At 38.0% G+C, this 7,904-nt stretch overlaps 1 protein-coding gene across 2 annotated transcripts in view; it reads left to right on the top strand.

Moving 5' to 3' along the window:
• The window catches only part of LOC143275076 (protein PALS2-like), an 89,033-nt gene extending 81,415 nt beyond the window's left edge, over positions 1–7,618 (top strand). For both annotated transcript variants that reach the window (XM_076579141.1, XM_076579142.1), the window contains exon 15: positions 1–7,618. This exon is cut by the window's left edge and continues 639 nt beyond it. The gene's annotated coding sequence lies outside the window, so the exon portion shown is untranslated.
• Positions 7,619–7,904: the final 286 nt, after the last annotated feature.

Here is a 7,904-nt window from a genome sequence, read left to right on the forward strand (position 1 = left end):
ATGGCATAAAGGTATAAAATGTCTGTTTTAGGTTTGAGTTTTCTTTTGGCCTGTCTGAGACAAAAGGAGCTGGAGTAAAAATGAAGTAATGAGAGACGTGTGGAATGTGAAGTTCTCCTGATGATAATGCTTCACCAGTTTGTTTTAAATTTGGGCAGGTGAGTCTTTCAGGGATGTGACATGAAAAAGGTCAGTGAGTTTCACGTGTACCTGTCCCACACTGGTCTGGACTGGCACCACCCAGCTGACAGCAGTGTACACCCCCCTCCCTTCATCGTTGGTCACAAAGCCCAGCCATGACTGTAGTGTGCTGTATGCTCTTTGACATGACTTAAAAAACATAGGGGAGTTGTTTCCTAACTTTGATCTGTGAGATATGATCTAGCCACATGAAGCCTGCCAAAAGACTGATATTTTCCTTAGTAACATTTATGAATTGGTTGAATCCAGAGGTTACAGGACACAGCTTTGACCAAAACAAAGGTGTATGACTGCGGTATTTGACACATTTCTGGTGAGGTGTTGTATGTGGTGGGTACTTGTAGTTTGATCAGAGTGGAAGTAGGTTTCCTGGTGTTTGCAGCATTTGAAAGCAGTATTTGTGGTTTGATCAGAGTGCAAGTAGGTTTCCTGGTGTTTGCAGCATTTGAAAGCAGTACTTGTGGTTTGATCAGAGTTCAAGTAGGTTTCCTGGTGTTTGCAGCATTTGAAAGCAGTACTTGTGGACATAGATTTGGATGATGGCTATCATTCTAGACAGGCCATTGCTGTGACTGTAAATGTGAGCAATTTTTTCATTGAAAGGTTTTGACCATTTTCTGGCATCTGTTGTCTCAGTATTTCAGCACAGTTGCCCTCGCAGGCTATATAGTGAGCAGAGGGTAGTGTGAAATTATTCTTTTTATTCTGTGCACATCTCATACAAATTCACAGCTCAGTTTTTATGGAGACTTTGCATAGTGATGTCAACATTTTACTTGTTGCTTGCGTGTGAAATCCAACTGGAATCATCATGTTCTAGTTCCATAAGTTCTCTTTCATTCTCTCAGTCTCCTTCAGAATATATTTGGCATCAGCACTGCTTTTCATCTGATGTCTTTTGAGGGATGGTTTCCCCCTTTGCTTGGCATTTGAATACATATCATTGGAAACTGTTGCCAGGAAAATGATGCAGTCAACTTCCTTGCAAATGGATTGACTAAAGAGGGCTATGAAACAAATGGCAAACCAGTACTGATTTTACTTTTAATGTTCAGCATTTCTGTGCACATTTTATACTGTCCAAAAAAATCTGAGGACCATGTTCAATTTTTCCTGTGTTTGAAAAAAAAAAATTATGAAGTGACTGAATGAAATATTACCACTTTAAAAAAAAGTATTTTCCTTGTCTTTCTATCAGTTACAATGGGTGTTTAAAAAGTAATTCCTTGTCTTTCCACCATTTTTACAATGATAAGTGATATTTCATTCAATCACTTCACAATTCTTGTTATTTCAAACATTAGAAAAACAGTGTGGACAGTGTAGTTCTTATTTTCTTTAAAAACTGCATTTGTGTTTGGAATGATTTAAATGGTTATTACAGATTGAACACCTGCCTTGGAAAAAGGAAAAACACTAGACATGTCATGCCTTATCCACCCTGTGAAGTGTTGTGAACTGGCCTGTGGAGCATGCATTGTGTTGTGACCTTTATAATGCAGTCGTTATGTACATGGTACTTTGTTACATTGTGACTGGAAGAGCCACATGCTAGTCATTGATATTGATTACGTGGTACGCCATTTTGCCATGATTGTCCTGATAGTGGTACTGTGCAGGCGGTCAGCAATGTCAAATGTCAAACTGTTGTTAGATTTTCAGTTGAATGATGGAAGGATAAGAATTTTTTTACTTTGAATTGTTTTACGTCTGGTCAGAGCTGTAAAGGTGAGCCTGCCTTTCACTTTTCTGATCGTGGCAATGAAACAAAAAAAGGTGAATTCATCATGTCCTGTTTTTTTCTTCTGGTCATCGGAATGAAAGTAGAATCTTTTTTCGTGTTTCATTTCATCATTTATTGTGAAGATGATAAAACCAAAAGTGAACAGATTTCTCACCCCTCGGTCACTGTCAAAGCAATGAAGCTAGACAGGTTGTGTGTGTTTATGTATGAGAAAAGATTAATGACCTTTCAGTTTTTTTTCTGTTTTTCTTTTTTGTATGTTTGGTTTTTCAGTCAGGCACTGGTTTCCGTGAGCAGGAGGAACAGTGGGAGGGAAAGGGATGTGGGGTGGGGATTACTTGGTGTTAAAGGTTTATTGTCCAACAGCTGTTTACAGCCATTGGCGCAGTAAATTGATGTCTTCTGTTTTAGGGCTCGGTACTGGAAGGCGGGGCCGAATCCTGTCCTATCGCCGTGTTGAATAAGAAGTGAACTTGTTTCTTGAACATGGATTCACAGGCTCTCCATGCAGCAACAAGCCTTCAGGTTTCACTGGAATCCAGCTTACCTGTCTGAACTAACAGATTTCATTGGAATCCAGCTTACCTGTCTGAACTAGCAGGTTTCACTGGAGTCCAGCTTACCTGTCTGAACTAACAGGTTTCACTGAGTCCAGCTTACCTGTCTGAACTGACAGGTTTCACTGGAGTCCAGCTTACCTGTCTGAACTGACAGGTTTCACTGGAGTCCAGCTTACCTGTCTGAACTGACAGGTTTCACTGGAGTCCAGCTTACCTGTCTGAACTGACAGGTTTCACTGGAGTCCAGCTTACCTGTCTGAACTGACAGGTTTCACTGGAGTCCAGCTTACCTGTCTGAACTAACAGGTTTCACTGGAGTCCAGCTTACCTGTCTGAACTGACACACCAGTGATCTGACTTGCCTTGGCCACCATCAGCTTTGGTGCAGATCGTGAGAAAAAAAAAGTGTAATTATATATATATGTATATATATACATATATTAATATATATATATATATATATATATATATATATATATATATATATATATATATATATATATATTTATACCTATATATGATTGTAGAGGCATGTCTGAGCATCCTTGAGGTGCACGGCTTTGGGTAAGTTACAGCCGTGGAGTGGTGGCCTAGTGATAACATGCCCCATTTAGGAAGCAAATGTATCCAGGTTTGAGTCCCATTCACAGACCAGGATTTTGACTTTTCCCCACCACCCCCTCCACTAGACCTTGAGTGATGTCTGGGTGCTAGTCATTCAGATGAGATGATAAACCAAGGTTTCATATGCAGCATGCATTTAGAGTACGCTAAAAGAACCCACAACAACAAAAAGGGTTGTCCCCGACAGGTGCAGACAAAGAAAGAGAAAAGAAAAGGGTGGTGCTGCACTGTGATGACATGCTCTCCTTGGGAGAGCAGCCTGAATATTGCACAGAGCAATCTGTGGTGACAAAAGAATTGCAATACAAAGACAGTACAACACAATACAATACAACACAATACAATAAAAACACAATACAACACAACACAATACAATACAATTACAATACAACACAGTACAACAGAATACAACACAATACAAATGCAGCGCAATGCAATTCAATACAATACAATGCAATACAATATACAACACAATACAACACAATAGGATACAATACAATACAAATGCAGCGCAATGCAATACAGTACAATACAATGCAATACAATATACAACACAATAGGATACAATACAACACAGAGCACAATGCAATACAATAGAATACAATACAGTACAATACAATACAAACTTAGGAAGATGGGAGATGCCTCCTGACCCATGAATAATGATCCGTCCTTTCATGCCCCCCTGGCCTCAGGTTCTTAGGAAACCTGTGTTTCAAGCTGAGGGTGTTACAAGATGTTTTGTGCTGGGAACTATGTGTCTGTATTACTGAGGAAATAGACAATGGTTTTCATTGATTCCCCACCCCCTCCCCCCTCTGCCTCCTGTACTGTGTTTTGGAGTCTGTGGAGATACCTGTAACAAAGTGATACTATGGACTTCACGAAAAGTTGAGAACTACTTCATATGGTCTGCCACTGGTCTCTCAGTGAATGCATTAACAGCTGTTTCAGGCACACCTTCACTACGAACAGCTTGAAAAATGTGCTTGAAAATTTGGTGTTTCGGCCACAAGTTGACTCATTCAGTGGTTTATAAATGATACCTGTGGTTTTTCATTGTAAAAAAAAAAAAAAAAAAAAAAAAAAGGAAAAAACAAAAGCACCTGGTTGTGAGTGGTGTTCATTATATTGGCTGCATACACTGCTGTTTGCCAAAAGTTCGGTCTTTTCACCATTCCCCCAATAAAAAACACTATGCTAGTTTGCTGGTTGTCGGTAACTTTCTGTGAACCCTGTATTTGCTGTCTTCAGGTAAAATGAAAATATTACTGTGTCTGCAAAGTAAATTCATGCTGGTTTAAAAAATCAATGTATTTGTGGGGGAAAAGAGACAGAGAGAAGGAAAGCAAGGTGAATATATTTCATAATTTTATTTTGATATGGAAAAAGTCACTGTATTAAACATCAACATAAACGGACAGAGTGGGGGAACGAGGAAGCGATATTTTCAAATGTTCTGTTCAGTTTGGTGAAGGAAAAATCAGTTGATTTAAAATGGCATGGTGCATGTTATGTGACATGTAAGACTGGATATCAGGAGAACGACTGTGTTTGACAGATTGCATTGTGTTGTATGTTGTTGCACCTTGTCAGAAGGAAGGAAAAAGTTGAACATCCACTGCAGACCAAGCAAGATTTTGAAAGCTGTGTGAAATGTGCACTGTGAAATTAATTTAGTGCAGATGGTATCATTTAAAATGCACTGCCAGTGCATGAGTCTTGAGTGAATGACTCTATGTGTGTTTGTGTGAAATCGGATTTCTGAAAGTACATTGAGTCTTCTCAGAACAGTAATCTTGTGTAAAGATCAGGAAATAGAAAACCTACATCGACAGCTACATTTGAGTGTTATGCTCTAATGTGTCATAAAAATGTAAAATTACAACACAATTTACGAGTCTCAAAAAGTAATGGTACTGTTCATATGCTTTTGAAGAGAGACTCCCACAGTAACATACGGTTGTTGTTTTTTTAGAAACATTCCTCTTGAGGGTCATGGAAAGTGAAGATATTACTGTGTAACATTCACAATACTTTGTTTACCCACATCCCCACTGTCACACCCAGTCATGTAAAGAAGCAATTCACCCCACCTGATTTTCATGGGTCTGTCCGACCAATATTTGCTGTATTAGTGGAGTCGGTGAAGCATTGTTCACCAGTATTCATGTCGTGGGTCTGTGGGACCCACATCATTTCTAGGGGGCGGGAGAGGAGGGGGGGTTGCACAAAAATCCAATGCTGCCTTCATGCAACGCAGCATGTAAATGACAGCTGCACTTGAGGCTGAGTTTGAAAAGAGGGGCTAAGTGAGCCGTGCACATTTTTGTGTTGATGTATTTTGTTTTTTAGAAAGTGCAGATTTGTGGGACTGACAAAGTCAGAATAGAAGTTGCTAATTAGTTGTTTTTTTAATACTTATTTACTTGTTAATTGAGACAATATACACTGTGCAAGAACAGTTCCCATGTGGAGGTTGAGGAATATATGAAATATATTATTCTGTAAAGGGTATGAGTTAATCTAATGAAAAGGTGGATTTTAAAAATTATTTTAAAGACAAAAATGGGTCCCGCAGTCTCATGTCACATGGTCATGGTTGTGAAACAGCATATCTGCACATATCATGAGTATTCCAACATCAGTGTGGTGAAGGTTGATGTGGTTGTGAAACAGCATATCTGCACATATTATCTGAGCATTCCATGATTGATGGAAGTCGAAAGATCCTCAAGTTTGTCAGTATGTTAGCAGCAATCGATTTTAACCACCTTTTTTTTTTCTTTTTTCTTTTTTTTGTTGTTTTTTTTGATGATATGCATACTTGTACAGCACCAATCCATGGTCAGAGACAGTGTTCTAAATGCTTACCATATAGATTATTTATGTTTATGTATACGTCAGTAAAACATATCATTAACTTGTGTGCCTCTGGTGTTGGTAGAAACAGTATATATGAACACTACTAGCCAGCAACGCATTTATTTGCATATAAATATTATGCTTTATATCTGTTACATGTATTGTTTATCCACCCATTGTACAAAGGCATAATATTTAGCTCTGTCTGTTACCTGTTTTTCTTGTTTTTGTTATGTGTGTGTGTTTGTATCTGTGTGCATGTGTGTGTGTGCATGTGTGTATGTATGTGTGTGTGTGTGATTGATACATTCTTTGATCTTTTTTTTAGTGTTCATTGATGCGTTCGCATAATGTGTCTATTGAATTTGAGTTTGGATTTTTTTTTGTATGTTTTTTTTGTGTTTTTTCTTTATTATTTTGTTATTTATTCAGTTCTGTGATGAAATATAGTGGTGTTTGTGAATGTGGCATTACATGTCTGTATGGAACATGTTGAAAAGACTGACAATGTCAATCACAGACATGTCAAAAGATGTTTTTCAGGATCACTCTCAGAGATTTACTAAATTATTAGAGGTATACATAGTACATTTCAAGAGATCAGTGTCACAATCACATTGAAATTAGATGCCCATACAGTACCATAATTTCCAGCCTATAATGTGATGCTGTGCGAAAGGTACACCCCCTGAATTTAAAGAAAAAGTTATTTTTAACATAAGGGTGCACACAGTAAAGCTGACAGTATTTGGGACTGTTAACTCTTTACCTGGAAGTACCTCAAGCTGTCAAGGTTGTGAGATGGCATTTAAGTTCCCAGGTTTTCTTTCTTATGGAAATCTGATGTGTAACTGGTTAGACAGATGCACAGTGTGTACATACAGTAAAACGTTCAACCCTGCCTGTTTTCTTTGGCTGTTTTTTCCAAGTCGTTCAATTCAGTGCAGAGTTCTGCTTTCTGAATGTCAGTCAGTGACAGTTTTCAGCATTGATAATGTGTACTTTTGGTATTATTGTTGTCGACTCCAGGAGTAGGAGAAACCTTCAAAATTTTGAGATTTTTGTGCATATTGGTGATTCCTGAGGGGTTTTGCTCATAGCAAAAGTTCTGCTTTCCCAGATCAGTCAACACTACCGATTCAGTGATCGTCAGACCCTGAGAAAACATCAGAGAAGGAACCAATCAGTCAGCAGTTCTGTTGTATGTAATACTCAGAGTAATTCCTTGCGAAGATAGATTAATGTTTTAGTATCTTTTATATTATGTTAGCTTTCTTTATTTTCTTTCTCTAATCTTCCTTTTTTTAAATTTGTCTTCCAGTGAACAAGAAATTTTCTTTGTCTTTGAAGTGCTGTGTGCTGTTGTAATTTTTTACTCTCATAACTTTGTGTAGTCATATATCTGTTATAAATGCAGAAAAAAGTCAAATATATCCTTGATTATGAATATGGCACAGATCAGTGTAATACAGTGGGAATGTGTATGTGATTTTTAAACATATCATGATTTTGAGCCAGCATTTTAATATGACAAGTCTAATCTGGAGTCTGGAATGCATTGCTTTTCATGCCAAAGACTTGTTACTCATTACACAAGTGAATAAAGTCATTTTTATCCAATGTATACACCATATCAAGTGTTTGGTGATGTGATCTGTTGTCTTTGAATGGAGAAAATATGTGGATGTTTAATGTTTTCAGTCATTCGTAACAAAGAACTTAACATATTTATATACTGTGGGATTTTTCTGCCCTGGCCAGCCATGAGTTGAGTGTGCAATGGACTCCAGTTGAAAGACAAGCACCATACAAGGAGACATATTTTTTCAACAAACAGCTGCAAGACAAAGTAGTTAGCATCATGGACTGATGACTGGAAGGGCACACACACACAACTGCATCAAAGACAT

The sequence above is a fragment of the Babylonia areolata genome, chromosome 29 (genome assembly GCF_041734735.1).
Source record: "Babylonia areolata isolate BAREFJ2019XMU chromosome 29, ASM4173473v1, whole genome shotgun sequence".
In the NCBI taxonomy this organism is placed as follows: domain Eukaryota; kingdom Metazoa; phylum Mollusca; class Gastropoda; order Neogastropoda; family Buccinidae; genus Babylonia; species Babylonia areolata.